The 26,030-nt window shown below is 39.2% G+C and overlaps 1 long non-coding RNA gene across 1 annotated transcript; it reads left to right on the forward strand.

The window, feature by feature from the left end:
* Positions 1-12,109: 12,109 nt before the first annotated feature.
* LOC115339533 lies at positions 12,110-20,807 on the forward strand. Its single transcript, XR_003922755.2, has 4 exons — positions 12,110-12,175; positions 13,984-14,194; positions 18,421-18,473; positions 20,601-20,807. It is a non-coding gene; the product is annotated as an uncharacterized LOC115339533 (long non-coding RNA).
* Positions 20,808-26,030: the final 5,223 nt, after the last annotated feature.

A 26,030-nucleotide genomic window follows, 5' to 3' on the forward strand; every position in this document is an offset into this window, starting at 1 on the left:
TTGCCACATGCTTATGAGAAGAAACTAATTTCTCACTGTGACTGAAAGGGTTTTTTATACTTCATATGCAAGTGTAAGTATATATGTATGTATTTCTGTATATGCAATTAGCCCTAAATATAAGCTTTTGAATTAGGCAAGTAGGATGTCCCTCTGGAGGCTTCAAAGGTATCTGTCTCCCTGTATGGAAGGCAATGTGGACACGTTGTGTCTGATGTACACATCCAAATGACTATGTTTATTATGGATCATGAGCTACTTACTGCACATTATTTACCATGAAAGTCTTGTAAACCTGAAGTATTTGGGGTAAAGAAAGAGAAAGATCCTTTGATTCTTAAATACCAGCTGCAATAGCCATGCAGAAACCTTCACTCTCTCCCCTTCTTAAGCTCAAACCCGCAAAACTCAACGGAAGTACAGATGTGAAGCAAACACCTCTGAGCTTCAAAAAATACCATAGTGAGGAGGCTGAAATCCTGGTGTAGCCAGCTGTGTGTGAAGAGTCTAGCTCCACTAATGCAGGAAGGTGTAAAGCTAAAGAAGGCTGCAGAGACAAGGGAGAGTGACATATATGATTTAAAAATTGCATGGTTATTATTTCAGTGGGGACAGACCAGCACTATTACCAGCTTGATCCAGCAAATAATTACTAGTAAATACTATTTGTAGAGTGGAAGCGTTAGCAGTCTTTGACTTCATTTTGCATAGTACTTGTAGTTCCTTTAAAGCAAAAAAAAAGAAGTTCTGTATGAAGGAAAGACAATCTGTCTTATGTTATTTAATAAGTTCCCGCAAATGCATGAGCTCAATTCTTGTTCAGCTTTCAAACAGATGTTATCTTCTTTAAAAATGATCACATCCCAAATGCAGTAATTTTAAGTGCACATTCACTGTGTAGTCCAACACTTCTTGGGTTTAAAACCACATTTTATTACAAGCCAGAACATCAGTATCTTGAAACAGAATGTGTACATATTCTTTGGAGCCGGGACTGAATAGCAGATACCCTTGCCCCCAGATGAACCATGAGAGTGAAAAATCATTTTCCTCTTCTCTCTTTCCCCTTTTATTTATCATACGCATGATGCATATTTAATTTTCCCATGGAACAAAGTACTCCTTCCACAGGCCAGGTCACAAACCCAGTCTATCTTCCAGCCTGGTGAATTAGGACTGTCAATTAGAAGAGGTGGGTTGAGATGTTCTGGCAGAGAAGTCCTCCTTCGCCTTGCATCCCGCAGCATGGCCATCCCTTCCCTACAGCTGAGCACTGCACGAGTCCAGCCAGGGCAGGGTGTTCAGAACAGGACTTCCAAATCAGACCTCAGAAGGGTTTCTGGATATTTTCAAAACTTTGGGATCAGCTAAAAGCCTAATTGCTCAGGACTATTGAGACATATTGTTCCGGGCACGGCCAAAGCACACGTGGACTTTGAGGCTATGGAGCTTCTGGAAACTAGAAAATTTAATTCCAAAAGTTTCCTCATTTGGAACTAGAAAACTTAAGGAACGTGTTACCTCTTTGAGGATGTGGCATCTGAACAAATATATAAATGCTTTCCACTTCAGCAAGTGGACTGATCCATTTCACAGACCTGCCTGAGAGACTTACATATGGCATTGAAATTTAAATCACGTGTAGAGCCTGAAAGTAACAGCAGCTCCTTCCTTGAAGTGCCCTGTCCCAAGGACGTGGCTGGATTGCAGGAACAAGTCCCTCTTGTACAGGTGGAGTGAGCCTCGCCATGAGATAATTCGGCCCAATTGTAAACATTGAGCGAAGTGGGTTCTCTTTCTATTTCTCTCTCTGTCTTTTTCTTTTTTTTTCACTCACTTTGTCATTCTTGACTGATAAATCTGGCAGACAGGGAAGAAAATGAATTTTTGTTATTATCAGCCTGAAAGAATATAAACTTTTGCAATTCACTTGTGTTAATGCTGTGCAGCTGTTTGATGGTCTGACTGTAAAGGACCAAGAAGATATTTTAAAGCTTGGACTTTTTCAGACAATGTACTCCTGATTGCTTTTCAGTCAGCTCAGAAGCAGCTAGGTTCCACAGATAGGCTGACTCTGCCATTCAGACTGCTTTAATCTGAGACACAATAATCAATGCAGAATGGAAGTCAGTGTTTGGTAAAGAACCCAAGTGTAGGGAGAAGAATGCAACTGTAAGGAGAGGACTAGAAGCACCAGGAAGTTTATCTTCTTGCTGTGGGTTGCTAGGAAGGGGGTAGGATTATGGAGTAACATCTCTCAGAGTCCATAGCAGTAAGACAAATGAAAAAAAAAACCAAAAAGCAACCAACCACAAACAAGATCAACATTAGAAATATTGTAAGGAACGAGGCACTGCTTGCCAAGTATGAAGCCACCTGAACAAGTTTAAAGTCCTTGTATAGTGTTGGAAACTTTTAAATTCATAATTACAGCATAAAACTTGGTGAAGAAGTCTTCTTTAAATAAAAGATGGTGAGGCTGTGAAAAGAGTTGAATGGAGAAAGAGCCAGTCTGGAACTAGCAAGTGATAGAAAGGCCACACCTCACTGGGATAAAAAACGCATTTTAAATAAGGTTATCAGGCTTTAAGCTAGAGTTAGATGAGATTTAGAAAATGATCCTGGATGAACTTACCTAGACCCTTTTTCATCCGTCATGAATACACCAGTAGGTTTTGCTACCGTCATGCTTCTTAGATGGTATTCACAGGTTTTCCTTGTCCTAAGACTGGGGCCAGGTAGACAGCCCTCACCTGTTTCCCACCCAAATAATCCAAAGAGTCCAACTGTATTTCTCACCTGTGAGAAACCTTCCTTTGAGAGCATATACCTATATCCTACATCCCCAGCAATGAGTCGTATTACTGATGCAGGCAGTGTTAACTTAAGAGCTTTTCGGATTGTTAGAGGAAATGCTGATAAGTGAATGGAGGATGTTGTTGTGAGTGGGGAGGATGGCATTTATTTGAAAAGAATATGATCTGTTTAAGTGGATCTGAGGTCATCTGTCAGATTTTAAAAATACCATTTGCAAATTTTTCAAATTACACTTTTGAAGCATAAATACTGTTGATCTGAGTTTATTACCACTGTGTAGGGAATTAAACAAGCCCTTTGATTTTCATTAGTTTGCCCGGCCTGATCTTTCTCTAAACCCTTTCCTGGACACAATGCTGCAAAGGAAAATGCCGAAGTTCTGACATTAAAAATAAAACAAAAATCCTATTATATTTTATTTATTTTGAATTGGAGGTGAGAGGGTGGGGACTGCTGCACATTGTGCCCCATGCTAGCAGTGTCAGAAAAATTATGTCACTTTTCAGCAAAGCAGAATTATTTGGTTTCAAAGTGCCAGTTGTAATTAGACCTTTCCTTTTAAAAGAAATTCCCAGTGTGTGTAGGCAAGATCAGCTGCTTGCTTTGTGTGAATTCTCAGATTGCAGAGCTACTTTCCCTCAGTCTGATTTCCTTTGAAAAGGCCTACTTCTTTAGACTGAATTCATCCATTTCCATTGTAAATGTCGTACAAAACATAATTACTTTATAAGAGCTGGAAACTCAGAATGGCCTTATTTAGAAGGCAGAAGCCTTGGGATTGTTGTCAATTTGTAAAAAGTTATGACTATGTTGCTGTGATCTGTCAAACTAGCAAATTGGAATATTGTTACACATGCTTTAAAAAATAACTATGAGAATCTAATGCTGGATTACCGTAGTGCTCATGGGTCCCAAATTAAATCAGTAAAAGTGGCTTAATATTTCCTCTTCATTTTCAGAAGTGACAAAGATATTTAAAAGGTTTCTATCTATCAGTTTTCAGTGGCAGAGGATAATGCGATGCACATGAGGTGAAAGGGGTTTTTTGTTTGTTGTTTTGAATTAGCAAGAATGGCAAGTAAAGGATAGACTCAAAAGATGATAGAAATAGCTGTAGGGGCTCTTGGAAGAGAAGTCAGAGGGTGGTCTGAAGGACTAGAGGCAGAGGGGAAAACACAGACACAGCAGTGAGAAGAAAATTGAGGAAGCAGCCAGAGAGGTGGAATAGAATTAGAGGCAAAGAATGAAAGCCTTTGCCTAAGTTTTCTCAACAGATAGAAAAACATTAAAATATTTGGAAAAAAGGGGGGAAAAAGGGAAATGCAAATCAAACTGCAAAGATGATAAATCAAGGGAATGATAGCTGCACCCTACAGACAGCAAAAAATTTTCTCAGTGGAAGGGACCTCAGCGTGCTGGCAGAAAAGCTGCAGAGGCGAGAGGAACTGCATAGGAGCCAGAGCAAAAGGAAAAGGATGGGGGCTGAAAATAGAGCTGAGCGACAGCTAGCACGGACTTGGCAAGAACAAATAATGTCAGACCTTTCAAATTTCCTTCTGCAGCTCTGTGAATGAAAGAGGAGCAGAAGATACCCTGTGTGGTGTCTGTAATAAAGCTTTTCACGTTGCTTTATTGAGCATTCTCACAAGCAGGCTTTGAAAATACATTTCTAAATGGAACTACAACAGGCTGAGGTGTAAAACAGGCTGGAAATATGTACTCTGTAGTGATAATCAAGGGGGATGCTTCAGAGCCTGTTTTCATTAACTATGGAAGGATAGAAAAGGAGAATGCTCATTAAACATACAGAGGACATGCAACTGCGAGGAGCTACCAGGAGATTGTATAATATGATCAGAATCATGGAATAAAAGAGGAGAGAAAAAGACATCATAGGAGAAAAAGCCTAAAAATTAGGACACATTTCAATGAGAATAAATCCTGGCATGCACTTTTTAGGTAGGTATAATGAGCTACCATGTAGGAAAGATCTGACATTCAGAGAGAATCTCAATCTTCTGAATGGTTCTTCCTAGCAAAAATCTTAAATAAATGTCTACAAGGAGAAAATCTAGAGATCAAGCCTGTTTTCTTCTCTCCTTTCTTTTCACAAAATAGACTCCCCTGTACTTCTACTCCTTAATTTTCAGCATCATTTTTAAGATATAATGGTTTTATCATCTATTGACGCGATCTGATACCATCTTGTCTTTGCCTTACCATACTAGAGCTAGAAGATCTGAAAGCAAGTTTCAACTATTTGCTCTTGCAAAATTCATACCCTCTGGAAAACAAGAAAATGAATCGTTAGTAATCCAAGAAGCAGCAAGGTCAAACTGTATCCTTAGGAGTATGTATTTAATAGTTTAAGGGTTTTGTAAATCGGACTGACAGCTGGACTCACCAGTCTATTTTTTCTTAAAGGTCCAGTCACTTTTTACATGTTAATTTCTGTGTAAAAGATCAGTAACTGTAATGATCAGAAGGTACCTGGCTCTGTTTTTCCTAGCAGAGATTTGTAATGCCTTTCTAATACCTCTTTAAGTCCCGCTGATCTGTGTTGGAAAAATAAGTTTAACCGGTGCCAGTTTAACTACTATTCATATATAACGGTGGGCTTTACTCTCCAAGAACAAGTTTTTTTGTTGGATGATATCCTTCCACAGAAAATCTCTGTGCCCAGAAACCCTGGGAAGTGTTACAGACTCCTCCCAAGCCAGCTCATTCCCCAGGATCTCACATCTTGCTGCTGAGATAAGGTTTGAATGGGATTAAAAATGCAGCCACTTCCCTCTTGAAAAGGTTTTAGAAGCCAATCTGAATGGGGATCCAGGTGCCACAGCCAGAGCCCACCCTGGATCCTTGAGAGTCAGCAGAGGCTGATAATCACATTTAGTTTTTGTTTTAGTTGCTGATAGGTATTTGCATTGAAGAACAACAAAACCAAATAATTTTAAACTACCAAAAATCATCAGGTTCTGCACATACCAAGCCCACCTAAAGCATGCTTCTTTAGTACTACAGCCAGTGTATTGAACATGATTTCCAAATCATTGTTCTTAAATGTAACATCCCATCTTTTAAACATGGACCTAAGTTAGTGTAATATATGTCCAGTGGGCAATTGATCTCAGGGTCTCCAAGGACCATCCATTTCCTGCAGTTTGTCTTGAACTTCTGCAGACTCTACAGTTTTCATTTTGCCTTGGGCTCCTGGGAAGTCTCTGAACATTTTCATAGATGCCACTGACCTATGAAAGTAAGTTGGTATTTCCCTGGCTGTTGGTTATTCCACCAAAAAAAAAAAAAATTCCGTAATTACCTGTCATGGGGTTTCATGCCAGCATTTGGCATTTGCCGCTGGAAAAGGGGAAAGTATGTTTAATGAACCACCAGTCTTACCTGATAGACCAGCTCTTATGTATCCTTATTTTCTGCATGAATAGAACCAGGGAACAAAGATTTTAGAAAAAAGAAACAGGAAACAAACCGCTGAGTTATTTCCTTTCTACTGATAGTTCTGTAAATCCACTAATTTAAATGATGTTCATGGAGCTGTAGGTTGAGGTTTCTTCCTTGCATGTTGGTAGATAATTCTAGTTAAGCTTTTAAATGAAACTTAAAAATAGATGCCTAAAGATTAATGTATGCACTCAGAAATACAAAGTTCTTTAGAAAAAGTACAAGTAAGAATACTTCAAATAATCTGCTTGCTTGTTTTTGAAAACCTTTTTACATTGTGTTCCCCTAATGACTGCTAAAGAGAAGTTGCTTTAAAAGCACGAGCAGCAGGGGAAGGCGGATGAGGTCCCACATGTAGACTGCACATTCCTCATATGGGGGATTTACAGGTTACAAAGAACAGTGCAAAAAGCACCACTGGGTACAGATGCGTGTCTATTAAATCCAAGTTCTATGTTAACAAAATGACTATTTAAAGCCCGCCCTTTCTACTGGGCTTTTACCGAACAAAAAACAGTTGACAACTGTGGACAAAAAGCCCTGAGCTCTTTATGTTTGTCAAATTGCCTCTTTAGTAGCTGCATTAGGAAATCTGAAGCACAAGAAAAATTCAAATTGCTTCAGGCTTTTGTGTTGAAACTTCTTTAACCAGAAGCCTTATCTGACCTTCACAATACACACATCTTTCATTAACCTGATTATCTGAAGCCGTACTGTCACGTTTGTTTTAGGACAAAGAAACAATAAGAGGAAGGAATTAAGGGCACGTAACCCATTAAGACTCATCTCTTATTAGACCTCTTATCTCTCTAGGTAACATTTAACTGTTTCTGCAGTGACTCATACCTCATATTTTCACAGCTGTGCAAATTGATACACTGTGTGCAACTTTAGTTTAGTATATGTATAGATGGCTTTCTTCTTCTGGTTGTCCTTTATTTTCTCATAATCCATTATCTTTATTAGTTGAAATAATTACTTTATTGATATAATATGAAGGGTAAGTTAATAGAAACATTGGTCAAATTCCAGGTTGCAATTTAAATCTGTAAGTTAAATGGGTGTGATGATTGAAAAATCTGTAGTGAATAAGCCCTTTTCTATTTATTCTTTGGGAATTCACTTGTCATTCATGAGAGTCGCAGATGGCTCCTGGACTAGAGGCACTGGTCTAAATAAAATGTGTTGGAAAGAAGTTAATGGGTAAAAGAAAAGCACTTCACTAATCATTTAATCATGCAGTGGGGATGAAACCCAGGTTTTTCAGCTCCTACAGGACAAAGTATAAGCCTCTTAATTTGGGCACTGATCTCTGGGTTATGGTAGGCCAAGAATCCAGAAATGTTAGTTCATTTTTCCCTTGTATGAATGAAAGCTGCAGCAGTGAACAGAAGTTGACCCCTATTCCTCCCTCCATCATCAGGAGTCTTTTTGAACCCAGTTTCCTTAATCTTACAGGCAACAGGGAGGGAAGTTCATTGCCAGCCCTGAGAAAGACAAACGTATAATACTATACACAGTATTGATATATTATAATGTGTAGTACATACATTATGCATGGTATGCATACGTAAATACTAATATATATAGTGTAATACTACATATAAAAGAAAAGGTTCTTTTGTCTGATCTAAAGAATTTAGATTGGTTTTCCTCTAATGAATGAACGTGTGGAAAAGAGGTGAGCGTGAGCAAAGGGCCATAAAACACATACAAGACACAACAGTACAATGCTGTACTGCTGTCTGGCTATAAAAATAAAGACTAGAAATTTTCAAAGGTGTTTGAGGACACAAGAAATAAGGCTAATGTTACCACATTTAGAATAAAGATCTGAGTTATTAATTCAGATTCACTAGATAGTCAGTGGAGAGAAGGTGGCATATTTTAACTTGTCCCTGTGAAGGAATCTTAGGTTGGATTAAATACTTCCTGATAGTGCCCGCTTCTTTCTGTTGCCTATACAGAATTATTGGGTGGCCAAATCGGAAGCAGACATGTAGAAGCAAGTGTCCACAGCCGGTGAGATGGATCCTACCAGAGCAGTCATAGCTCCTCTGGGGCTGTGGTTGTGCTGCTATCAGTAAGGGCTCAGCATTGTAAAATGCAGTACCTGAATGTGGGTCATCCCGAGGACATGCACGGGTGCCCTGCCGTGTGCCTCGGGACTGTCTTCAGCTACCTCCACTCCTCTCTTTCTTGGTGCAGAAGCCCTGACCCACTCTTCTTCTCCCAGAGGGCCGTCCAGCAGTTCATGGTGCAGGGATTGGGGGATCAGGGCTCATGAGGGCTCTTGGGAGAGGAAGCGGGGGGCTAATACAGCTTTGTAGATGCCTCTTTGCTTTTTAGGATTAGAGAGTAAGAAAATAGGATAACACAGATCATGAAAACCATTACAAAAAAATTAATCCTTGTCCACTCCATCAGAACTGTAATCATGTAAAGTGCCACCCACCTAGATTAATATCGGAAACTCTGTGCTTTTAAAATGTTGTGAAATCCCCAGTTGTTATATACCATGAGACCAGTTTATTCACTGAGGGAGAGCACAGTCCTGTGTTCTTAGCGACGCTGCTGAGAGCTGTGTTACTTCACAGCAAATGCCTCTGAATCCTGCTTTCTTCTAGGAGGGCTTCCCAGCAGGACAGCTGACTTCTTCATTTGTTTCACACAGGTTTGAATCCTGGTAAAAACTGCAAAATAGTAAAATTCCATTTATCAGGTGCTTTATAATGGTTTTTGCTAGTCTATGGGATTGCTTTTTGCTTTTTTGTGAACATAAGGAAAACACTGGAAAAGAAAAAAAAAGGAAGTTGTGGGTTTTTTGGAGGCTCTTGTCAAAGTATTTTTATTCAAAAACCAAAAGTTAAAATTGTTATCAATAGGTAGCATTTGGCAGGTGCACTGTACAAACCTAGTTTCACAAAGTTAAATGACTGAGCAATTTATAGTTTCCATACTGTGGAGCTGGGAGGCTGAATTCCTCATGCAAGGTGCTGCCTGCACAGCTCGTGACTGCAGAGATTTCTTGGCAGCATCTCTCAGAAACAGCCCCTCTCTTTCTTCCACTTCCCCATCTCCTGCTAAGTAAATGCTCTCTAACAGTAACTCTGGCATCCTGCTATGGTTGTAGTACAGCAGTATGTATGGATCTCTGGCCGAATATGAAACAAAAGGTACATAGGTACTACTAGCAGTGAATTTAAAACAATTTTTCCAATGATTGGTTGGTAAGTAACATAAAATCCTTTGTATGTATGTAAACCATACATACATACATACATTGATAGATATTCAGCAAAATACTCATTAGAGAATCTTGGCTACAAGAAGATATGTAAAAAACTAACCTTGTTTGGAAATAATTTACCAAAAGAGTGCAATGCCTCTAAGGAAAGAGCAAGACTGCCATTAATCATCAATATTGGTGCTGTCTGCCACACCTTTCATAGCTACCACAGGTTTTAAAAGTCTGGAGTAGAGATGCTTAGTGGTGTTTCAAGACCAGCTGGACACCAAAGGTTTTTTTAACCTCTTCTTTCTTCTAACATCAGATAATCTTCAGTGCAACCCAGAGCAGGTGCCAGAGGAGAAGGTCACTTCCCATGGCGCGCGTTGGCAGGTGGCACGGTGTGGCAGGAGGGTGACACTCACAAATCTGAAGTGGTGGCCAGCGGTGAGAGCACTGTCACAGGGAACCAGAGAAAATCATGGGTTTGCTAATGGATGTGGCTGTGGCTGTGTTTTGACAGTATAAAAGATCTCATTTAACAGAAACCAGACATACCAGTATCAGTCCCCAGATGTAACAAAAATATGTTTATCTGAGGATTCCCACAGCACTGAGAAGTAATGACTTCCTGCGCTACACCAGAAAAGACTTTCTCACTTTCTGTGGCGACAAAATCCTGGAGCTGCAACCCTGCTCTGCTGAGATGAACAATTAAATGAAATTACTCTGATAATTAAGATCATACAGCAACTGCTAAGCATGATACTGTGCCCAGCAAAGAATTTGTGGCTTAGTTACATTTATTATAAATTCAAATATCCCATCTAGAATATAAGCTAATTTATACTGCTGTCTATTAGAGGCCCATTTATCCTTTTCAACAATGAATATTTAAGAGCAGCTGTTTGATTTAGTCTTGCAGAAAGGTTTTCATGGATCAGAGAGTAATATTCGGCCTCTCTTGTAAAGGGCTTTCCAGGCCTATGTATTTAGGTAATTTTGCTTAAAAAGTGTTTATTTTTCAAGCCTCTCTAAATAAAAGGCCAGCCTGTGTAAACTGAGGAAGCATTTCTGATTTCAGTGGGTTTATGACCATTTACCAGGGGCTGGTCCTTGATCTCCAGGCTGCAGTTACAACCATTGCAAATGCTATATCAGAGACAGTTTTGTGGTCGGGTTTTTAGACTAATGCTAGACATAATTCCCACGGTTGTGACCTTTTCCCTGATCTTCTAAGAGGCATCCAATTTGCTATTTTTCAGGAAAAATCTCTTTGTGTTGTTATCAGAACAGCAGATGAAACCCAGCTTTTATCCTTTCGAACACAACCCACAAGAAATAGGCATCAGTTCTGTACAAACTTGCGTCGGGTTGTGGTTTTTTTTTTTTAATTTAAATTCCTAAAGGAAGATATATCCTTATTTCCACAGTTATTTCTGCATAGCCAACAAACAAAAGTAAAATGCAAGAAAACCACAATCCGTATGATATCTGCTTTTTATCATCCTCTCTTCTTTTAGCTCCTTTTTTCTGAATGGGAACCAGCAGAATGGAAATCAAATGTAAAAGAATATATATAAATGCAGCATGGGAAAAAAAATCTTTCACAAATATTTAGAATCATGTTTATTTTATGGCTTTAATACTTGGTAAAAATAGCCCCCCAAACTGAGTGCATGTGGAAAAAATGCAAACTGTGCTCTGTGTCTTCAAAATGCAGTTGTGTCAATGCCACATACAAAGCCAGAGCAGCACACCGCAAAAATGGATTTCCATGTGTAATCAGAGTGGATAGCACAAGCCTATTCCTCGTTTTACTCCATAGAGTAAATGTGATGTCAGGTCCTATTTTCACATTCTCCTGACACCACAACATGTTCAACAGTTGTCTGTTGTGTTTGCCCACTGATACTATGTTCTCAATTACAGACTATTTATCACTTCTGCAGTTACCAGGGTAATAGATTTTGTGAAAAGCTCCCTTAGATTCTGTTTGTCAAGGCTTCCATATAAACACAAGCATCCACTTAGCTTTTTTCACTCAGCCATATCTCTAAATATAATGGCAAGCTAAACATCTCCTTGGAAGAGCTCTCAGATTCGAGAGGCTTTGGAGCTGTAAGGGGGGATATGCCGCAAACACAGGCTCTGGGTGTAATTACAGCAGTAATCATCTGTCACTCTTGTGAGTAGGCAATAACCATCTTTTTGGTTAGTGTAACTCTGAACACGTGGAGGAGGCCTTAGGAAATGAAAAAAGCGATCTTCAAAATAACTTGCAAAATAAATACATCGGCATGTAATGAGAAGGGAGGAGATGCCCTCAGCAGAGTGTGCTCTCCCCAGCTTGTCTATGGTAAGACCTGTAAATATTGACACATGAGAAACTTTTTCAAAGGGAAGACAAACATGCCACCGTTTACTGAAATATTAGTTTTGTTCTGTTTAATCCTTTCATCATTCTTTTTTTGGCCTTTCTTTTTTTCCTTTGCTGCCTTTCCATGGAAACATAACACAGTCTATTGTTTTGTTTAATTTTTGTCATTTGCTTTTCTTCTATTGACCTCCTCTAATATGTGTCTAATTCTATTTTTTTTCAGACAAGTTAATGATTCAGGAAGAGGAAAGACATTTTCAGGGCAGCTCGAATATAAATGATAAACTGTAAGTCACATTTGTTTGCACATGGATAGTATTTGTGGTTTCGCACTGTTCCAAAGCAGGGGCTTTGCTTCCAAGAACTGGCTGGGTAGTTCATGTGTTATTTATCACAATGTCCCAAGCAGATGATTTCTGGATGATTAACAGAGCTGTCATTGCACTCTTACATGCAGGCCGAACCGATCTTGCTGCTTTTGAAATAATAAGTAGTTGTTAGAAAGAAAAAAAGCAGCCCAGAAATACTCATCTACTAACCTTGTTGTTAAATCTTCTAAGTGCTAGCAGTATTTTATCTGTAATTAAAGCCTAGATAAACTTTCCCAGCCTTCCCATTCTCCATGGCTCGCAAGCAGTTGCAATCCCAACCTTTCTTTAAATCACAGTGAGGAGATCACTGATGATTATTGACTTCTGAAAGTGGGAAAGGATCTCAGAGACAATACTGTCTTCCAAAGAGCATAGGGCAGTTTACCTTCAGCATCCCAATGGGATTAATTCAAACAGTAGCCTAAAGTCCACAATATTCCAGGTGGTTTTTTCCTCCTTCAGTTTAGAAACTAGATTAACAGAGCCCTAAGGTAGGGATGATGCTACCAAGGAAGTGCTTTCTACATGCCTGGAAAGCATCTGCCAGTCCTCCTCTTCAGTTTATGGACACGAAAGGCATAGTCTGAGGCTGTCCTTGGAAATGCAAATTCATCCTAAAAACCACCAAGTTGTGTGCCGCCTTACTGCATGGGTTTAACAAATCCAACTTACAGCCATTGCTCCGTAGGATGTTGGGGGAGTTTTCTGTCGTCTATTTAGGAACATTTTACGATTAAAGGATAGGAAATGATTATTTTTACTTCAATTGGTTAAACTGCTCATATTGCACTGTGGTAGCAAAATCTGTGACCTGAGAAAGTTTGCCAAGTTCCATGACACATCTCTCAGTACAAGCAAATCATATATAAACCCATCTTGGGTTACTTTATTTTCCTTTTCTGGGTTGTGGGAAGCTAAAAGAGAATCCATGAGTATTGTTATTATCATTACATTCACTTGTTTCATATCACTGGGCCTAAGCATCAGCCCTGTGGAAATAGAAAAGAGTCAAAAATATTCCTTAAATCTCTTGCCATGGATTCTAAGCTGCATTTACTTCTATATTTCCTGTTTATTTACGTGATTAATCTATATAGATATTTTAGAGAGAATTCAATCCCAGAGTATGCAGAGAAGTATGTTCAAATATAGTTAAGTTCCTAAAGGTGAACTGGAAACACAATGGATTATTCAAAAGCAACTATGCTGCTTTTCTATCAATTTCTTCATGGCTTTTTATGGTCTATAAGTAATGTGGGTGCTAGCCCAAGAGAGAATAGTAGAGAAAAAAGGCTTAGTTTTACTAAGAAGTGAAGTGGTCAAGGCCAGCCCTCTACCCCTGCACTAACAGGCTTTTGCCATGATGAAAACACCATGTTCTAACTGTGTTTTTTATCTTTGAACACCTCATATGCACTCATCAAACCAAAATAGAGGAAAAAAAAGGCTTATTTTGCTCATTGAAGACAACCCTTTTGACTCTTGATTAAATTTGAAATCTAGTTCTTTTAGGAAAGTGTTTAATCTAGTTTCTGCTACACAGAAAAATAACCCCAGTAATTTCCCCCTTCTTTATCTAGATATAGCAGTAACTTTAAAAATGCAGCGAATGATACTTCATTGTACTTCTTCTGTGATAGAGGGCTATTTTAATTCCATTTTCATAAGAACAAGTCTCCTAACCTGACCTGCAGCATTTTTTTCCCTTTTTTGCTGTTTTCCAGATGCCACCTTTTACCCTGGGAATATGGCCATTTCCAGTCATAGAAGCACAGCAAAAGGAGGAAAACAAATGCAAAATTTCCTATTGAATGATTTGATTCACCTGGAATAACATTTGAAATAACGAGAGCAGTCTTCCATTACCAAAGTCCTGTGCACATTATTTAAACTAAAATGTGTGTTGTGGAATTGCAGTCCTGTCTGCTTGGAAAGGTAAGTGAAAACTTTCCAGAAAAATTGGTTTTCCTGCCTAGAGGGCAGTGCATGCAACAACCCCCCCCCCCCCCCCCCCCCCCCCCCACCAAAACCCCACTCAAAATACCACAGGGATTTATAACACTCATGTCCAAGAACTAATTTGCAGGTTATTCATCAGAAAATTTCGCAACAGTTTCAGTACCCACTGTTACTGCATTATGCAGTGTCTTGTTTCCCACGGCCCTGTCACCCATCACTAGACGGTTATAAATTTTGAATTATTTTTGAAAGTTATATTGAATCCTGCAATTTCCATTTGATTTCCAAAAGCAGTTAAGTTGCCATATCAAGCTTGTAAAGATCAATGTCCTGAGTCAAGTCTTACTGAAAACTCAGTTTCCTCCCGAATCACTCGTTCATGTTCCAAAATTTAAGTGGTCATAAGCACATTATTTGGTCAAATGTTGTAAGGTCGGTTATATATGCTATGACTGCTGGCCTGAAAGATAGGAAAGATGGTGAAGGTGCATTCATTCCCATTCTTTTTTCATATAAATGGTCTCAAATAGTCACTCTCATAGGTTTATTTCAGCCAACAGTCCCACTGCAACCAGTGGATTAGCTGGTTTAAAATGGTTATGTGAATGACAAGAATCTGATCACCAAAAAATATTGAATCTTACTTCTGGGATTCACAATGTTTTCCACTCTACTCTGTTAATGTAAAGTGGTGCAAATGTCCTTCATGAGGCCTTGAGAGAGGACTCAAGACAGCAAGAGGAGCACCAAGCAAAGATGTGTCTGTTTAAAAGTGTTCTGATGAAAACTGAGCGATGCCTTTATGGCTCTGAAGGTTCATTGCAATAGAGGACGTGTTTCTGGAGTCCCATGGATTTTAAAACTATTCCGGAGTAAGCCTGATCCTCTAGGTTATCACATATGGGACCAGCTTTCTAGTGTTGAAGCCAGAATGTGTAAAAAAGAGCTTTGCGAACTACTGAGAGGGAGCACCAGGATGTTCAGCGCCGAGCCAGCATTTCTGCAGGGTTGCTGTAGCCCTCGCTCTGAGCTGAGGAAAGGATGGGCTTGTGGTGGAGGGCTCCAGCCCACCCCAGCTGTGCTTTCTGTGCCAATGGGCCCAAGATATATCTTCATTATTCTGATCCTGTGCTTCTTTTAGGACAGAAAACATATTGCTATTATTGCTCCGTAGTTTCGTCCTCTTTATGACATTGAGCATTACAGTATGCCTGACTTCCTAGAGACTTTTCTTTTTTTAATCAGTGATAACAGATAAACTGCTGCATTCTTCTAGGGAAAACTTAGTGGTATAGTGAGACCACTAGTTCTCTTTCTAGTGTTTAATTTAGTGTGGTATATTTCAACATTGCTACACTCAAAAAATATTTCATATATATAATGAAAGAACCTTTTCTGTCTGTGACATGTATGTCAATGCAGAAGTAGCTGGCATGTGCCAGGCTCATTTTACAATAGACAGCGGGAAGCAGGGTCAGACCTGTATAATTAGGGTGAACCTTGAGAAAACTCTACCATATATCAAGAGTAAGCTCAGTCCTTAGCTAGCCCCACAATTGCAATTGAGACCTTGGGGAAGATCAGCTCAGAGTGAGTCATTCAGGTGTAACTTGTTCATCTTTAAAACTTGGAAGGGATGTGTCTCCATGACAGTGCAGGAGAGTTGTACTGGGTAATAAACTAGGATATCAGTTTGGTTTATGTAGAGCACTGTGAGTCCTGGCTGCTGTGTACTACTGTAGGAGACCATAGCTTAGAAAAGCCCATAAGCTGGTGCTCCAGGAACTGCCTTGGAAAGAATTTTGTTACGCTCCAACTTTTTGCTGTTCGGAACAGATTGAATTGAAGTGAAATTCAGGATGGGACTCAGCCATAATGAAAGAGAATTTTTGTTGTCTGGTGACTGTTCAGCTTGCAGTTAGCTGTAATTAGCTCTGTTGTTCCCGGATTAGCGATTGCTGGCCTTCTGCCACTCTGCTTCATAATGATAATATTAAAGAACTGAATTCACATGTAGCCTGCTACAATCTCAGGGATGCCAGTGCGGGCTCTGCTGAGAAGCTGCTTATCTATGTTTTTGTAAAAAAGAAACATCTACATTAAGTAAGAACAGATGAAAGAATGGGGCACAACAAACTGGGACTTGCCACCTGCTACATCTTACTGTTGCATTTTGGTATACTTCTATAATTTCAGGCTCTGCTTTTGCATGCTCAGAAGGTTTCCACCACTTAGATTTGTGGCTGGGGACTTGGCAGTTGGCATTTCATTTAGGCATCATTTCATCTTTTGGTTCCTTGCTTCAGTGATTAGTGTATCTCCAAAAGGAGCTTAGGTGCAGTTCATGCGTCTGTGCGTTACTGGGTGGTCCACCAAGAAACCATCTAACTCCTCAGTCCTTTTGGTTCCTGAAGGTATCCTTAATTTTTGCCCTCACACATAAAAGTGTCTTTGCCACAGGAGAGACAAATGGGTGTGTAGGTCTTTCCCTGCTGGGTCCCTGTCTAATCCTTGGGCACCTGGCACACAATGCATAGGCACCGGGGGGCTTTTGTAGATAGCCCCCTCCTGTCTAATTCCCTCAAATTAATGTGAACTTGATCCTGACCTGCAGGAACAAAGTCTTACTCATTCAAAACAGAGTTAGGGCTCAAGCTCACAATTCAAATCCCGGCAATGTCCTGGTCTCTAAATTTTCCAAAGGGCTGCAGTACCAATACACAAGACAAGAAACAGCAATAGCTGAGTGGCATTTGCACAGAAGGTCAGAAGAGTGTAAATTATGTTTTCTCTTCATGATTTAGATGTCCTCAAGCTACTGCTGCACTGTGTGGTTCTCATGGTACCTCTGTGTAGTCACTACTTAACATCTTCCCAGCTGATTTTGCAGCTCAGCTCAGAGCTGGGCTGATGTCTCCAGATTCAGACTAATTCTCAGCATCCAGGGAATTTAGTTACATTTCAGTATTGTACATGAACAACAAGAACAACAAAAAGAATAGTAAGAAAAAAGTGTGGGATAGTAATTACACTACTTTACAAAAATTAAATTAAATCTCAGCCTTTCTTTCTGAGCTACTGGATTCAGAAGGTGGCCTTCCATTTCAAATAGTTGTAACTGATTTCCCTCTTTGAAAATCATTGTCCTTCTCTTCATATCAGAACCAAATTCACCTTCCCATTCAGTTCTTTTTGAACTTGCACATTACACACTTTTTTACATCTCTTGTAGGACACAAAGCACTGATGATCACATTATTACTCATGTCCAAACTGCACTTTAAGTGATGCTAAATTTGAGAACATGGACCTTGTATGTGTGACAAAACCATTTAGCTAGGCTTTAAAAGTTCAGAAAGGTAAGAATTACTCTAAGGAAAAATCCAAGCAAGTTAAATCTGAAAACAGCATCTAGTGTACTAGGGCAACCGTAAACCTATGCCAGTGTGGCAACATACAATGACCCTATTCTCATGACTAAAGCATTTTATTATTCTTACTTCTAAATTAGCTTAAACATTTGAAAAAGAGTAGATATTTCCTCTTTGTGTTTTCCTTCCCAGGCGCACACATGGTTATTTTAGTTCTACATTCTGCTGCCTAATATATGCTGCCTTAATATGTTTTGATTTCTTTTAAGAGGAAATTTATTTAATTTCTTCTATATAGCAGCCTTCATCTTATAATCACTTCAGTTTATCATCTGTGTTTCATTTGTGGAGAACAGGATGCCTCTTTCTTTTGAATTCGTCTTGTTTTGAATAAGTATTGTGATAAAGTGGAAGTAATGAGGTTGAAAGCATCACTGTACCTGTATAGACATGTTGCAGAACCAAAGGAAAGAGAGAACATTAACAAATACAGTCTACTCAGTCATCAGGTCTTTCCAAGCAGCACAGGAGGAGAAATACACCAGAGTTAACAAGGCATAGTGCTTCTGAAGTAGACAGAGGAGGAATGAAGCACAGTGTCTCCCTTGTGCCAATATGACAGATACTTCCTTTTAGTCTCCTACTAATTTTTTTTTGATTGTTTGAACCAGTGCTTTGAATAGTTGGAGCTAGCTAAGCAATGGATAGTTTAATTTTTTACATCATTTGGTTCACCTTTAATTAGCAGATTTTACTAGCCTTTTCAGCAACTATTGTTAACCACTTATGTAGCACCGTAATGATCTTGTGTGAGGACTTTATATTTTTCAGAACTAATTGCTGCCTTACAACAGAAGAGGAAAGTGGGACTCCAGCTCCCCAAGGTAAGGTTGAATGACGGGCTTTGCACAACTTCTGATAAATAACACTCTGAGTCTCTATTGTGTTACAAAGGCCATTTGTCCACTTAAGAAACACTTTAAAAGCATCTGTCACTGTCTTTTCTTTGCTTCAGTGCACCATGCACTAAAAGCATTATTTCCACAAGGGAAATTAGAAAATCCACCTGCAAAATTATCCCTATACCTCCAAGCTAGCTGGAGAATATTCACAGCGGCTTCTTGTTGTTATTGGATTTGGTTATTGAGAATGTAAAATAAATCCAAGTAAAAATAATTAAATAAGCTTGTGGGGTTTCCTTTCCTTCCTCTGTGCCTGACAGCTGCATTAACACTTAAACCTCCTTTCCCTTAATGCCTGTTTCCTTAGGACAAATCATTTATACTTTTATAATGTGCTCAAAATTGACAGTCTTTTATGCTCTGTAAGTGCAACTTATTTTCTGCTGGGAAAAGAAATAAATATAAATACATCAATTCTGGCATAGTGTAGATACTTCATGGACATGTTGGTCAAAATCCTCACATCTGTTGGATCTTTCCAGTATGAAAATTTTCTGAGATCTGGCATATTTGCTGAGCTAGAGGATATAACATGGTCTACTCAAACATATGTGCTAGGACCTTGGTGTTTTAGGAGCTGTACAGAAAACAGAACAAAAACATCATCAAAGCCCTGAGAACTTGGAGTCTAATGTGGAAGAAGAGGCAGCAGATCAATAGAAGTCACATAAGTGCTTTTCAACAGGAGAGAGGACAGTTGTCCCAGGAAATTTCCAAACGAGCCAAGGGGCTGTTGAAGCATCACGGAAAAGGAAAGTTTAGGAAAGAGTTTAAAGACAGACTGGGAAGTTTTGCATGTATTTGTAACAAGTGGCTCTCAAACATTAACAGTGGCAGGAAAGAAAGGATAAAGCTGCTTTTTGGAAATCTGGCCAGGTACAAGCTAGCCACATGCTCTGAACAAAGCCCAAAGCTGGCTTCAGAGCCAAATCGGAAGAAAAAAACCTGTTATTGGCTGGGAAGGTCCTCAAAAGCCTTTCTTTGATATGAAAGAGAGTAGGAACCTCAGAGAGAGAGAGAGAAGGTGACTAATGGCATGGAGAATTATCATTGCAAAGGTCTTCTGGGTATATAGGGGAGACATGGGATTTACTTGGGCCCAAGGAAGCATGCCACATGCATGAGATGAGAGCCTGGATAACAGTTTGAGTGAATGAATCAGAAACAGTGTATTTTAGAGATGTCAGATAGAAAGATGCTGTAAGACTGAGTGTGAAGACTTCAAGAACAAGAAAGTCAGGTTATGGTCCTGTGTGATCAGATGCTTGATAGTTCTGTCCACAAGAAATGAGCAGAAAAATACTATGGAGAATACGAGTTTTATATTAGCGACATTGAGCCTAAATGTCTACAAAGAAGTTTTAGAGCTAGACTAGGGTTTTGGTTTGGACAAAAGAATGGGATTTATCTTACCTAACTTTATATAGCTACAATGTAGGTATTACCCTTTATTGTGAAAGGAAAGAAGCACAGTTAGATCGTCACTCAGCTGCTTTATTTTAGTGATGTTCTTTAGCAGTTGGATTAATGGCACCCTACAGTTCTTTAAATGTTATTGGCTTGATTTTTCAGACTACATGGAGAGCCTACAATGGGCGGTTCAGAAATAAATATCTACATTCAGACATATGAATCCCATCCACAGGGGCAGCATACAAGGGTAGAAGTGAGGCATAGAAGCGGAGGTAGAATTTATGTTTGTAGATGACATTTACTTAGAAAAGATGCACACAGAAAAGACAGAGCTGTAGGAGATCACCACAGAGGGATGGAAAAAGACAAGGACTCACTGAAGAACATACAGAAGGAATCGTTAGAGAGGTAGGAGGGTTTATTTACTGAGGTCAGTAACTAGAGACTGGGGAGAAACACAGGAAAGAGGGCTAAAGATGGTGAGTTGAGCATACATGGAAAAACATACCAGGACTTGTCAGTTTTCTCTTGGAATAAATAAATGAGGTTTTGGGGGAAGTGAGAAGCAGAGGCAGGCATAAGGAGGATTTTGAGGAATGGGTCAAGCTTGTGAGAAAATTCTTCATTTTTTTCCAGAACTCAGTCTCCATACCTGTAAAATGGGACCATAGCAAGCACTGCATCATGAATCATCGTGCAGAGCATGGAGATACTCTTCTTGGAGGTGAACAGCAGCAGGAGGCAGAGCCACTCTGGGTCCTTAGCAAAACTTTCTAATTCTTTTTGCTTCTCACTGCACTGCCCCAGCTGCTCTGTTACGATGATCAGTGTACTCTTTTTCCTCCAAGGCCACGCACACTTTGTAGAGTGTGATGCTTCTTGATGAAGTATAATACGGCAAGACAAAATTTGATTCATTCAGTTTATGCCACAGTTCACATACAGTGCACATGAGCAATCATGTTTCCATGAAGGCTCTCCTCACTTTGTTTCCTTTCCATCCTCCCTGTCTCTCATATCTTCCATCTCTGTCTTTAGGGCAACAGCCTAGAAAGGAAAAATTGCAAAACGTGCTATTGCCTAACTGGTCATTGGATGCAGTTAAAAAATCCTGTGAAGGGTGAGCTGGATGGTATTACAGATACATCAGGAATAAAACTGGTTAGGGCAAATTGTTGCCCATCTATTGCTGTTCTGGAATGCAGACGTCACAAGCAATGAGGAAAGATTTTCCAGTAGGAAAAAGTAAGCTGCTCAGCTTGAAACAGGCAACACAGATTACAAATCAGGATCCTCTATTTTCAGCATAATAATTAATGAATTGAAATTAAGTTTTACAGCAATGACAGTTGCTGATTCGAAGGAATATCCCACCACTAATCTCTGAGTTTCCTGGGGTGGGAGGGTTTGATTGTTTTGTTTGATTTTTAACACACAGAACTAGTATTTCATAACACTGTCATCTTTATCACTGAGAGAGAATTATACCTTTTTTTGTTTCAGTTTGATCCAGGCACTTAAGCAAACCAGTCTTTTTGTACTATAGGAAGAATGAAAAATCCAGAGCAAAACTATAGGTACGCCTCAGCTTGGGGAAAACTCAGACTTATGTTGGTTCTTATCTGCTAAAAATAATGTGTAGCTGGCTGTAAGCCTATTTGGCAGGGGACTTGTGAGGGTTTTCAGGTTTGAAACTCTGCGTCCGGTGTTGATTGTCATCTGCTAGCCTTTTGGCAAAAAATATACATGGAACTTGGATTTTAGGCTAAAAGGGCTTGATAGAATTGCAATAACAGTAAATTTACTTGTATGTGCAGCTCCATTGAAACTTCAGAAAACCTTTTAAAAGACTCCTACCACTTCAGGGGTTACATTTCCAGTGTATTTTAATTCCAATGAGGTTCATGTGTCTCTTAAAATAGAAATACTTGTTTTTCTTCTTTAGTTCAACAGTGAACTCTCTAGTTGGATTATTGCTAGTAACATGGACACTGATAAGAGAGTTTTCAGGCAATGTTAAGACCCAGAGTTTTAGATTTTCTCCTAAAATGGACTAATTGGGATACAAAAACTTCCAAGGTTTTTGAAAATGTCAATGAAAACAATAATATTTTTCAAAATTAAACCTGTTTCTGCCATGCTGAATACACATACCTCAGAGTATCACACAAGTGCATGAGAACTACAGACTGACTTACATCACTTTGTGTTCTAAGACGAGGGCATAATTTGCTTAAAAAGCCAAAATGCCTCTATTTTTAGACTCATGACTGCTCATGATATAAAGGAAACTAATTTCAAAATGTTTTCCTAATTATAAAGGAACAGATTATTTTGCTGCATTACAATAGCACATTCCTCCAAAATTTTTACACACGTTATTATTTAACACTGAATTACTTGTATTTCTAAGAAAAATGTTTGAACACCTTTGAATGCAGGTCTGTGGATTTGGAATGCTAATATTTGTCACAGTAATATTTTTTCATATCTTGCAGTTTATTTACATTAATATGCTTTTGTAGGATTATAAATACATTACGCTATTACATGTACAATAATGTGTGAGGATAAAACACCATAATAAATTGCACGTTGTGACTTTTGCTATAAATAACATTCATTATTTTACTCTCTTGTGCTCAGTTTTCACTGTTAGTCTGCTTTGGAGTTCTGTGTCAGTTGGCTGCAGTCACCACTGCGGTCCTCAGGTTTTTTTTCAGTGCTGAAATAGCAAATTTGGGAGTAGAGCTGGTGCAATGGGAATATGCACTGTACATAGATAATACGGATAATACAAACTAGTTCACTGGCTGTTGCTGTTTATCTCCTCTTCGCACTGAAAGAAAAAGAAATCTGGCTAAATCAGTTGATCACAGAATGACCTTGATCCATTGTTATGTGCACCCATCAGAAATGAAAGGCAGTAGTAGGATTGCTGTAGGCTGGGTACTTTCTTTAGAGAAAGAGTAGATTTAATGACCTTGTGCAAGGCATGGCTGGGACCCTGCTGGAGTGTTGCATGCAAATTTAATCACCTATGTTCTAGTCTCCATGAAAAAAATGCAGGCAACCAACAGGGAGAAAAGAGTCTAAAAGATTCATCTTCTTTAACTAAGTGAAGCAAAAGCTGAGAGGGAATATCGTGGTTTTGGAAATATATCAGAGCTGAGAAAAAACCAGTGTGCTGTTACTACTACTTAATCTAACTGACAAGGCAGATAATGGATCCAGACTATCTAGGAATACAGGTAGGCTAGAAGTCAGCATGAGTTTTACCCATCAAAGCAGTGTGGTCTGGAACAACTTTCCAGTAAAATAAATATAGCAAAAGCCATATATAGTTTAAATCTTGATCAGTTTTTTAAAAAATCATTGTATATTCTGAGGTCCCCAAGTGATGTTTTATACAAAGATAGGAATCTTGAAAATGTGAGTTGAGGCTGCTGCACAATTGTCATTGCAGACAATATTTACTAGAAGTTTTTGAGTTGGAAGAAGCATGACTGTTTTATCTCAGGCTCAGAAAGCCTGTTCTTCCCAATGATTAGGAGAAAATGAAATCTTACCACAAGCTAAGTTACTTAAGAACAGTAAATATGTATCAGAATATAGAAGGTTTGGTACAATGCTATAGCTACACATGTTTATCTTATCACAGGATTCATAAACATTTTGTGTTAATTTGTTCAGCCACTGAGGGAGCTACTCCATTTATAACATTTATAACTTCATTTATAATTTGAAAACCTTTGCCAAACAAATACTTCTGAAATTATCTGTGTTACTAGAAGTCTCTAAGATTTCTTTTTTCTTTTTGTGGAATACTAGCTTGTAAGTACAATCTAGAAATCCTTTCTTCTAACAATTTTTACTCTCAGTATCCGAATAGGTATCACTGTTGATATCTTTTTCAAATTTTACTTTTATGCCAAGATATATCTGACATGAAGATGTATGGAATGTACAAAATGAGTTGAAATCAGGATCTCTGAATAAACAGTATGCTTGATGCCATAGTCCACTGAAACCACATGGAGACATCAGTAAACCAACTTATCAATGGCACGAGTGGGATTTTTTTGGGGGTGAAAGGGCCTCTGAATAGTGTCCCATCCATGATTTCAAGTGAAAAGATTAAGACGTTCTATTAGTGAACACAGCTATTCTGTGAAAAACAGTATTGCAAATACTGTACAAAAAATCCTTATTATTTGAATGATATTATCCTGAGCAATAAGCACCCAGGTATTCTAGTCTCAAGTCCCAAAGTATTCATGCACACATACTGCAATGGTCTGAAACAAAAAACAGTATTTGAATCACATATGTAATTTTAAAGGAGTAATGGAGAATAGTGCAGTCAAAACTGCAGTTATCAATAGACCTGTAAAAGCAGAAAGTTCTGCCACAAAAGTGATTGAAAACTGCTGTGGTGAGAAGGAGAAATTAGTGTGTTGCTTTACGCTCACTGCAATGGACTCAGCCTCTCTTCTACTCCTCCTTTGCCTGAGAATTAAAGATGCTGGCCCAGCTCAGTCAGCAAAGACACCGGTCAAAGCACTTCATTATTGTCGTGGTTTAACCCCAGCCAGCAACTAGGAAGACAATTAACTCTATCCCAGCTGAAACCAGGACAATTATTTACTGGAAATATATTAGAAAACAGGTTTCTAGAGCTTTCTCTGTTTTCTGGCTAGTGCGGAGCTGGGTAGCTGAGGAAGTAACTCAGAGACCCGTGGGAAGCAGCTGAGCCCGGTCAGCAAACCGGCTGCGACTCGCAGAGCTGCAGCAGGGAAATGCACTGCCCAAAGGAGGGGACTGCTTGGGTTTGCGATTGCCCCTGTGCTCTCTTAGGCTGATACCAGGTCTGCAGGTCACTGAATATCAGAGTATGTATATGGTATAAAACCAGGAGGAGGCAAGCTGAAAGTGCCATTTTTTCTTGGCTTGTGCCCTGCTGAGATATTGTGATAATTTTTAGCATAAATTACTTTGCACTTAACCCTTAACAGAGATTTAATGCCTGTAGAAGCATGCATCACTGTCCAGCTTTCTCATGGTTCAGGTACTCCACAGTTTGGTGGTTTAGGACATATAATTTATTTCTTTTGATTCTTCTATATATGCTGTCAAATTTTCCAAGCAGATTAGAGCTCTGGTAGGGAAAGTCCTGGGAAAAAAATCAGGACTTCTCATTCAACCTAAACCCACAAATTTACATCATATCTCTTCGTGTGTATTTTCTGTTCATGATTGTATAAGTATAGAGTTTGTTACTGGAAGCCTTCCTAAAGATAGCAAACAACTAATGAGTATTTCATTGAGTGAGTTAATGTGCAGTTTTTCCTTAAGTAACTACTTAATTTTTTTAAAAAGTGTAAAATTTTGTCACCTTAGTAAAGAGGAGAAACTACAGTATGTGTCTTAAGTGATCAATTTGCAGATAGCTAGAATTAGTTACGGTAAAGTCTAATCTATTTGTGTGCAGTGTAACCTGAATTACAAAGTACCTTATTAAGAATTTCCCACCTAACCGTATGAGATTGATTCAGCGCAATGGCATTTAAAGCTTTGGAGCTCACTAGGAAAATTAAGTCTCGTAAGAGGCAGACAGTTTGTGCAAGGTGGGTTTGGAGGAGGGTGAGCTGAGTGGGATGTTCCTTGCCCGCAGGACACATGGGGCAGATGGATGGGTTCTTGTCACCCAGGAGCCAGGGGCTTAATGCAGGGGCTGCGCATGGGGTAGCTCTGTGCCCCATTGTCTGACTCCTCTCCCGGCAGCAAAGGCAGAGATGGAGACTCTCCAGTCTTTTAAAGACATTCACAGTGGCTGAAACCTGCCTTTTGGAGTACGAACCCCCAGCTTTCGGGGGTTTTGTAGTTTCTGGAAGGGGCATTCTGCATTATAATTTTGAATATAACCACCTTGATACTGCCCAGGTGCCTCTCTCTCTCACCGTAGAGACTTTGCCGCAACATTCTGTGTAGCTGTAGTCGCAAACCAACCACATATATTTTTGCAGTTAGGATGTTATCTCTTCAACATAACAAAACTGAGTTTCT

Source organism: Aquila chrysaetos, chromosome 3 (assembly GCF_900496995.4).
Source record: "Aquila chrysaetos chrysaetos chromosome 3, bAquChr1.4, whole genome shotgun sequence".
Classification (NCBI taxonomy): Eukaryota; Metazoa; Chordata; class Aves; order Accipitriformes; family Accipitridae; genus Aquila; species Aquila chrysaetos.